This window comes from Zootoca vivipara, chromosome 11, assembly GCF_965207765.1.
Source record: "Zootoca vivipara chromosome 11, rZooViv2.hap1.1, whole genome shotgun sequence".
NCBI lineage: Eukaryota > Metazoa > Chordata > Lepidosauria > Squamata > Lacertidae > Zootoca > Zootoca vivipara.
In genome coordinates this window covers 14,742,329-14,751,924 of record NC_142594.1, presented here as the reverse complement: position 1 = coordinate 14,751,924, position 9,596 = coordinate 14,742,329, and positions in this window count along the sequence as shown.

Below are 9,596 nucleotides of genomic sequence, written 5' to 3'. Positions count from 1 at the left end.
CCGCCAGACCTCGTCATGTGGCCCGCCGAGCACCCCAGCCAGCGGGACCTTGCTGCTGAAGCGCCGTGCTGACAACGCGCCGACAAACAGCTGGGGCCGGGGGGAGGTAGAAAGGCGGCCAGAGCAGCGCGGCGTGGAGCGCCCCGAGCCACAGCAGGAGAAGGAGGAGGCAGCTTGCCGGGTCAGCGCCCAGCAGCGCCGCACAGAGAGTCCCGAGCCTCTGCGACGCAGCAGTGCTCTTTAGCACTTTGAATCCTCCTCCTCCTGCCACAGCTCGGCACCTGGAAACGGCTGCTGCTGCTGCTGCAGCAGCACAGACAAAGCACCCAGCAGCGCCGCGTGGAGGAGGAGGAGGATTCAAAGTGCTACAGAGCACTGCTGCGTCCCAGAGGCTCGGCACTCTCCGTACGGTGCTGCCGGGCACCGACCCGACAAGCCGTCTCCTCCTCCTCTTGCCTCACCTCCTCCTCCTCCTGCCGCGGCTCAGCCTCATGAACGTGAGCTCAGCAGCGGCTCAGCCTCACAAACGTGCAACTCTGAGGCTTTACGCATGTCTCCTAAAACGGACACCCGCTGCCTCACGCTGCACGGGAAATGCTTTTTGCCCCTGGGTCCCTTTGCGCTCTTTTCTGGCGCTGCATCAAGACGGCGACCCCCCCTTCCCTTTCTTTCTTCCTCTCTCTCGTTCTTATTCTTTCTTTCCCTCTCCTTCCTTCCTTCTTTATCTCTGTCTTCTCTCCCTCTTTCTTTTTCTTTCCTTCTTTATTCCTTCTTTCCTACTCTTCTTTCTCTCACCTCTTTCCTTCCTCTCTCCCTCCTGCTCCCTCTTTTCTTTCTTCCTTTCTTCCTTTCTTCCTTTCTTCCTTTCTTCCTTTCTTCCTTCCTTCCTTCCGTCCTTCCCATCTTTCTTCCTCTCCCTCATTCTTATTCTTTCTTTCCCTCTACTTCCTTCCTTCTTTCTCCCTTTCCGTCTTCTCTCCCTCTTTCTTTTTCTTTCCTTCTTTATTCCCTTCCTTATTTCCTACTCTTCTTTCTCTCCCCTTTTTCCTTCCTTCCTCTCTCCCTCCCACTCCCTCTTTTCTTCCTCCCTCCCTCCCTCCCTCCCCTCCCCTCCCTCTCCCTCTCCTCAGAAACATAGGATGCTGCTTTATACTTCTGGCCCTTACACCCTGGAACCAGGAGAGCAGCTCCAGTGAGTCAACCTCAGCCAGTCCCTTTGGTGAAGGGTGGTGGCTCACTGGCAGAACATCTGTCCTGCATGCAGAAGGACCCCAGCATCTCCAGGTACTAGTAGCTCTGCAAAGGTCCTGCATGAAACCCTAGCGAGCCTCCACCACCCAGTGCAGTTACCAAAAATCATTTTTCAACAAATTGTACAATAATTGTACATTTGAATATCTACTTGCCATTATTCTGACTATGTTTCTGCTTTCAGAGCTAGTTATTACTTACATTATTACAAAAAACAGTAATAATTGAATGCAGTGACAATAATTTATGATAATAAAGAGTGGACACATAGTCCTACAGATACAACCGGCCCTTTGAGGGTGACCAAACTGCTGATGCGGCCCCCGATGAATTTGAGTTTGACACCCCTGGTCTAAATGTTAAAGATGACAGGGGAGAAACACACATATTTATTATTATTATTATTATTATTATTATTATTATTATTATTATTGAAAACTTACTTTCAGGTGAGTATGCTTAAGAGTGCAGCCAAGTACCACTGATTTACTTGAGAGGAGTTTAACAACATTACTAACTTTTAAAATAAACCGAACATCACTGAACTCGGGCTGAATGAATCACATCCTTAGAACTAACATACTGAGTTTAGCAATGAGTCAATACTAGGCTAATGAAACTTGCTTTCTAATGCACACTTACTTGAGAGTAAGTCCCATTGCATTCAGTGAGCAAATATGCAAATGCTCAAGATACTAATGATGGAGACATATTCATATAGAGCGGGCTTGCCCAACCTATTGTTCTCCAGATGTTTTGGACTACACCTTGCACCATCCCAGGCCATTGGTCATGCTGGGTCGAGTAGATGGGAGTTTCAGGCCAAAACATCTGGATGGCGCCATGTTGAGGAAGATGGATATACAGCAATAAGATCACAACATGGCCATTTATAAACCCACTCCAAGTAGAGGTTGTCTTGTAAGAGCTTTAGCCTTGATGTTAGCTAACAGGGCATACCTGTAAATATGCAAATAGGAAATGTCTTCCTCCTGCACCCCTAGAAGAGGACACAAATCTACATAAATGTTAATTGCATTTGCTCTTGGGTTGCTTGTTTAGATTTCTAATACACACCTCTATCTTCCCCCTGCCCTTTGACACTTGAGATGTATATATTTAGGACCCACCCTCTTATTGTGATTGTAGCTTGTTTTAGGCTGCTGTTTAATGTTGTGTTTTAAACTGTTGTGACCTTCTGCAGACCCTCTGAGTGCCCCTATTTTCCAGGGACAGTCTCAGATTTACAGACACCGTCCCTAGTTTCTGACTTGATCCCGAAATGTCCCTCTTTTCCTTAGGACGTCCCTTCTTTCATCAGAGAAATGTTGGAGGGCATGGAGTTATGCGACCCCTGAGCCATCTGAAGGCAGCCCTGCATAGGGAATCTGTCCATTGTGGCTGGGGCAACCCAGTCAGATGGGCAGGGTATAAATCTCATCATCATCATCAAACAGTACATCCCTATTTTCCTCAGAGAAATGTTGGTGGGTATGGTGCCATGGGAGCTAAGGATAATGAATCAAAATAATAATATCACTCAGGGCCAGGCTGCAATCTATTGAGAACCCAAAAGGAAATCTAAAATTATTAACATATAAAACATAAAGGTAAAAACCCCAGACAAACCTACACTATTACACGGTTGCATATTTTTGGCTCCTCATTGATCAGAGGGGAAACTGCTCTGTTGAAAGGGCTTAATCAAGTGAAACCTCATGAGAGAACAAAGAAATATTACAAAGATGATTTCATGGTGTCACTTATTGATCCAGAAATGAGATTTGTAGGCTCCGTCCATGCAGGTTCTACGCGGACTGCATACAGAGCAAGCGTTCAGTCTTGATATGCAAACCAAGGAAGCGTATTATGGAAGTTACAGGTTAGCACTGCATAATCTGTTTGTTCTGTAACAACACAACTATTGTTTGTTCCTCCTAGCGTACTTAATTCTGCCTCATATAATATCTCTGCTTCCCTGCAAGAAATGAGTTCCTGCCTTTCTAAGTGCTACTGGTATTAGTGGCTGCCCAAGATAAAGAGCGCAGCAGGAAACTTTAAAATAATTAAATTTTACGACGGCTCTGGGGACAAGCATATGCTGTTGCAACCAACGTCCTGGCATAGTGCATATGACATCAGGAGTCAGGAGGAGCCCAAGTACCAATTTATGCTGGAAATTAAAGAAAATGAAGGTACCTTTCATCATATGTGGTGGAACTGCAATGTAACTAAGAAAATTCTGGGAAATGATATATAATGAAATGGGGGGGGGAGTTAAAACGATTTTTGTGAATAAAAAAAAAACAGAAGCTTTTTTATTAGGAATGATAGGTACTGAGACTCCAAAAGATCACAGGAAACTGTTCATGTCTGCTACAACAGCTGCTCAGGTGTTGCTAGCCCAGAGATGGAAGGAAGAGACAGCCCCGACCAGAGAAGAATGTCAAATCAAGTTGATGGACTATGATGCCAAAATTAACCGAGAAGCTCAGAAATCAAGAAGAAAATAAGTTTCAAAAAGAATGGGAAATGTTTATAATGTATATACAAACTGGTCAAAACATTAGCAGGATTTTAAATACGCTTGTAATGTACTTAGGAAGATGAAAAATTGGAGTAGTATTGATATGCAGTTGAAAATAGAATCAAAAGGACCCATGGAAGGGATGGGGAAAAGTCAGGAGATTCAGAGCAGTCTCGATATTTGAATTTTGTACTTTTTTAAAATGTATGTTTGTTTTGTTTTGTTTTTCTTTCTCACTTTTCTTTTTTGAAAACCAATTTTTTTAAAAAATATTTTTTTTAAGAAGTCAGGAGGAGCTGGGAGCAGAGCCGAATGTGGCTTCATTGGCCAATGGCTCTTCCTCCATCTCCTCCTAGCGCTGCCACCAGAAGGAGGCTGTTTCAACCCTCCTTCCCCTCCATGGGAGGAGGAAGAGCTGGCCACTGGACCCCCACCACAGTCTGCACTTCACCTCCACGCTTTTTGGACATGGGGTGCCTCAGCCCCCACCCCAATAATATTCTGGGCGCCCCTGCCCCATGGTAATATAAGAAAAGAGTACCAGCCAGCTTGAGTAAAGCCAGGAATCTCCCTTGCTACACACAACTGGACTGTTTTGTTGCCATTGTGGTCTGTAGGTGGCACTATTTTATTTTGCTATTTTATTTAATTACTACTACTAATAATAATTTTATTAATTATACCCCGCCCATCTGGCTGGGCCTCCCCAGACACACTGGGCGGCTCCCAACAGAGGACTAAAAACAGAATAAAACTTCAAATATTAAAAACTTCCCTAAACAGGGCTCCTAGTTTTTCACAGGCTTCTGTTCAACCTACCTTTGCTTTCCTCTAATTGCAAATAGTTCCCGTCCCTATCTCAGGGAAATGCCAAGATTTACAGAAATGCAAACTTTTTTTTCAAGGGGGGAGGAGCTCTAAAGGGGATTCTTTTAGTACCAACAGCTGGTGTGGGTTTTATCGTCTTATAGTACAGCGGCCACAGAACGCAGACTGACTTTGTTAGGAGCAGCAGGCAGGGGATGGACAGAATAGAATGGACTGGCTGAGCAGCAGCAGCAGCCCCCACTGCGATATTTGGCTGCAGGGCCCTCTTGTCAATCATCTCAGTATCAAGATGGGTTTCGTAAATGTAAACAGAAGATGCTTCAATGTCAGGCTGCCATTTCCTGAACATGTACTACATCATTGATGCCAGGAGACACAATAAATTAGAGTTTTGATTCTGAAAGAAAAGTTAAACGTATGCTGGGGTTATTTAATCCAATTAGGCATAGAATCACAAAGGAGTTAAGAGCCATTAAAAGATTATAAGGGCTAGTGTAATGTCATGTGCTGAGTTAATTACTACATTCCCAGTTATCAACTTAAATGTGATTTAATATGTCTAAGAATGCTGGATCGCTTGTAATGAATTCTGAGTAGTTTTGCATCGTTCCTTCAGTGCCTTTTATTTCGAGCTCTTTAAATCTTTTAAATTCTAGAGTGCAGAGCTGAAGTCTAAAGACACCGCTGCTGGATCTCACTAATGTCAGTTGTGCATGCAAATAGAGGCAACTTATGTCCTCTTACTTATGTCCTCTTCAGCTTCAGATCGTGAAGCTGAGGCTCCAATACTTTGGACACCTCATGAGAAGAGAAGAATCCTTGGAAAAGACCTTGATGTTGGGAAAGATGGAGGGCACTAGGAGAAGGGGACGACAGAGGACGAGATGGTTGGACAGTGTTCTCGAAGCTACGAACATGAGTTTGACCAAACTGCGGGAGGCAGTGGAAGACAGGCGTGCCTGGCATGCTATGGTCCATGGGGTCATGAAGAGTCGGACACGACTAAACGACTAAACAACAACAACAACATGTCCTCTTACATGATCAGTAAATAGGGACCATCTGGAAAATGGTTTCTAGTTCTCCGTGGCTCTCATTCGGCTCAATGGGTCAGGTTGCAGTAAACAAGACTGTTAGGAACCTGAAAACCAATTGCCTTGAAAAATCCAATGGCTGTAGGTCCCTTTAACTGGTCACATTCTGCTCCAAGAGCTTGAGCAGAATCTCAAAGTTGACTTTCCAGTCCAACTATCTTGCTCCAAGGCACCTGCCTTTGTGGGCTGGAAGATACAGCTGTCCATGTAATATGGAACTGTTTGAAGTAAAGTGGTGAATAGTGGGGCAGGAGAGTGAAAATAATGCCAATATATTTCACACCTGGCAACCAATGTGGCCCTTGGGTTTCAGATAGTACATGGATCTAAAAAGCCCAGGACACAATTTTTCACTTCCCTCTAGTGGCAATGGTGGCTCATTTAGCAGAAGCAATGTTATTTAGTGTTAACTCTGGAACTCTAGAAGGCTTAGTTTTGTCAGAATCAAGGATACACTTCCAGAGTTAATGCTAAATATGTTACTTCTGCTGCATGAACCACCATTGCCACTAGAGGGACGTGAAATTTTGTGTCCTGGGCTTTTCAGACTCCTCTACGCATGACGCAGGTGGCACTGTGGGTTAAACCATAGAGCCTAGGGCTTGCCAATCAGAAGGTCGGCAGTTCGAATCCCCGCGACGGGGTGAGCTCCCGTTGCTCGGTCACAGCTCCTGCCAACCTAGCAGTTCGAAAGCACATCAAAGTGCAAGTAAATAAATAGGTACCGCTCCAGCGGGAAGGTAAACGGTGTTTCCATGTGCTGCTCTGGTTCGCCAGAAGTGGCTTTGTTATGCTGGCCACATGACCTGGAAGCTGTACGCTGGCTCCCTCGGCCAATAATGCAAGATGAGCGTCGCAACCCCAGAGTTGGTCACAACTGGACCTAATGGTCAGGGGTCCCTTTACCTTTACCTTTACCCATGTACTATCTGAAACCAAAACAATGCATTGGTTGCCAGACATGACCCCCCCAGCTCTCCTACCCCAGTAGAAGGAGAACCTCTTTTAAATAAATAGTGATTTGGATATTGCAGATTTGTCTAAGGATGCTGCCCTTTAAGACAAAAAATATTTGGGGCTCATGGTTAGAGACGATGGCTGTTTATACACTATATGTTTAAAGAAAATGGCTCCCAGCCCCTCAAAAAAATCCTGGGTGGGAATAGTAGTTTGTTAAGGGTGCTGGGAATTGTAGTTCTGCAGTGGATAAACTACAGTTTCCAGGATTCCTTGAGGGAAAGCATGTACTTGAAATCTATGGTGTGTATGCAGCTGTCAGGCACCAGAGGAACCAACCCCCACGGCATGTTGCCAGGAACGGATAAGGCAAGGAAAAGCCCTTACCACCTGCTTTTTATTCACAGAGAGGCTTGGGGAAGCAGCCTCTTGGAATAGTGGTGTTTCCCCAATTGACTCTCCATCCCCTTTTTCTCCCACTTTCTCATTCGTCATCCCTTCCAAGGGTGGCACTGAGGGCCCTTTGCTTCTGAGCTCATACCTCGGGTTGCGTTAGCTGCGGGTTGCGTATTTTCAACTTAAGAACATGGCGGACCCGGAAGTGTTTATTTCTGGGTTTCACCATGCGCACATGCACAAAAGCATTATGCGCACTTTGAGCATGCACAGAAGCATTCTGCACAGTTTGTGCATGCGCAGATGTGCTCTAGCGGCACTTCGTGCATGCTCAAAAGTGCCGCTCTGGATGCATACTTTTCGGGGTGCGAATAGCACCCTGGAATGGATCAGGTACGTATCCAGAGGTACCACTGTATGTTTTCATTGTCCTTTCTGTTAGAATAATAGGGGCATGGCTTGGGGCTTCATAATCTCTTATTCCAGCTTTATGTAGCTGTACGTGGCTAGTCTTCCACATGACTAGAAGTCATGTCCTGTACACATGTAATTCTCCCTTTTCCGCCAATTTAAATGGCTCTGTCCAAGAGGCCTTGAGTTTTACCCACAGACTAACCACATCCCTTTCTCTGCATGTTTCTATCTCTTAGGACGCCTTTGTGAGGCCATGCAGCAAGAGAGACGCCAGCTGCGAGTGGAGCAATAATATTGCCTCATTGCTACCGCACTAGTGCACCCGTCCAACTTTCGGACAAAAGTTTTAAGGCACCAACCTTAATGCTACACAAGGGAGGACTCTGGCAAATGAAATGCTTCCCCACCCCCATATGGAAATTAAAATATCTGTATGCCAACACGACATCAAGCTGTCAGCTGCAATGTTTAAAATCCTGCCTCATCCACAGCTTGTTATCGTCAAAAAGGCTTGTATTCTTCTAAATGCACTTTCTCGTGCTTTGAGAGTAAATCCTTCAAGCCAATATATCTTACTCTTCTTGACATACTCCATTAAGCCTTCAATGATGCGTGCATCTCCCAGCTTTCATGTATGGCTGTATTTTTCTAGCTTTGCATTGCCCTCTCAAAGGAATTGATGGTTCCAATCTGATCTGATTTTACTTGTGACAGTTTGCCAAAAAAAGGAAAGAGGGGGAAGAGAGGGGGGGCGCCTCCCTAAAGGAAAGGATGCAACTATGCAAGACCGGATTTAAGGTGGGATGGGCAGTTCCCCTGCACAAATTAATAATAAATAAAAAGGCACATTTGCGTTTGTGTGTGCTAAATGAAAAAAAAGAATTATTGTGAAAATAAGAAACGTTTAGTGGAGGCACCACATTTTGTCCTCTCTCAAGGCACCATATTAATGCATCCAAATGTGAAAGAGAATAAGCGTGTCGCTCAGAGACACAAATGTGACAAGATCTGTTCCCCAACTTCTAATAGGTCCTTTTGACTATGGCTGATGTTGTCAGACTCACATAATCCCCAGCCAACAGGGCCAACGATTAGTTAGGCCCCTAGGTTGGGAAAGGCTAAATCAAGAATCCCTTAAACAACATTGCCCTTGCCCGCTCTCCTCTTTTCTCTGCAAGACTATGCACACGCTTACTTTTGAGTAAGGCACAATTGAATTCAATAGGACTTACTTAGGGGTGAGCTGCATTGCACAGCTGCAATCATATGCATGCTTATTTGTGATAAACCCCATTGACATTTTATGGCTCAGTTGGTTAGAGCGTGGTGCTGGTAATGCCAAGGTTGCAGGTTCAATCCCCATATGGGACAACTGCATATTCCTGCATTGCAGGGGGTTGGAATAGATACCGTATTTCTCCATCCATAAGACTATTTTGGGGGCTCTGATTTAAGAAAATGGGGGGACATGTATCTTTGTATAAGATGCCCCCAAATTTTTGACATTATTTTTTAGGGGAAAAACCTAGTCTTAAACACAGAAAAATATGGTAATCCTCGGTGTCCCCGATTCCGGCATTCTATGAGTCTATGACTCCTGCACATGCAGGCCTAGGCATCAGACGGCATGTGACTTGTGTTTCTGAAAAATCTACTTTCTGCTGTCACATGATGCCTCTTGCACACTTTCCCCAACGGTGTTCTGCTAGCTAGGCTTTGTCTCTGATGCACAGAAAATATTGGGGAAAGGATGTAGGTATTTAGGGTGCTGTGAGTTAAACCACAGAGCCTAGGGCTTGCCGATCAGAAGGTCGGCGGTTCGAATCCCCACAACAGGGTGAGCTCCTGTTGCTCGGTCCCAGCTCCTGCCCACCTAGCAGTTCAAAAGCCCGTCAGAGTGCAAGTAGATAAATAGGTACCGCTCCAGCGGGAAGGTAAACGGAGTTTCCATGTGCTGCTCTGGTTCGCCAGAAGCGGCTTTGTCATGCTGGCCACATGATCTGGAAGCTGTACGCCGGTTCCCTCGCGAGATGAGCGCCACAATCCCAGAGTCGGTCACGACTGGACCTAATGGCCAAGGGTCCCTTTACCTTTAGCCTACCTTATGTAGATATTTAGGATAAAACACA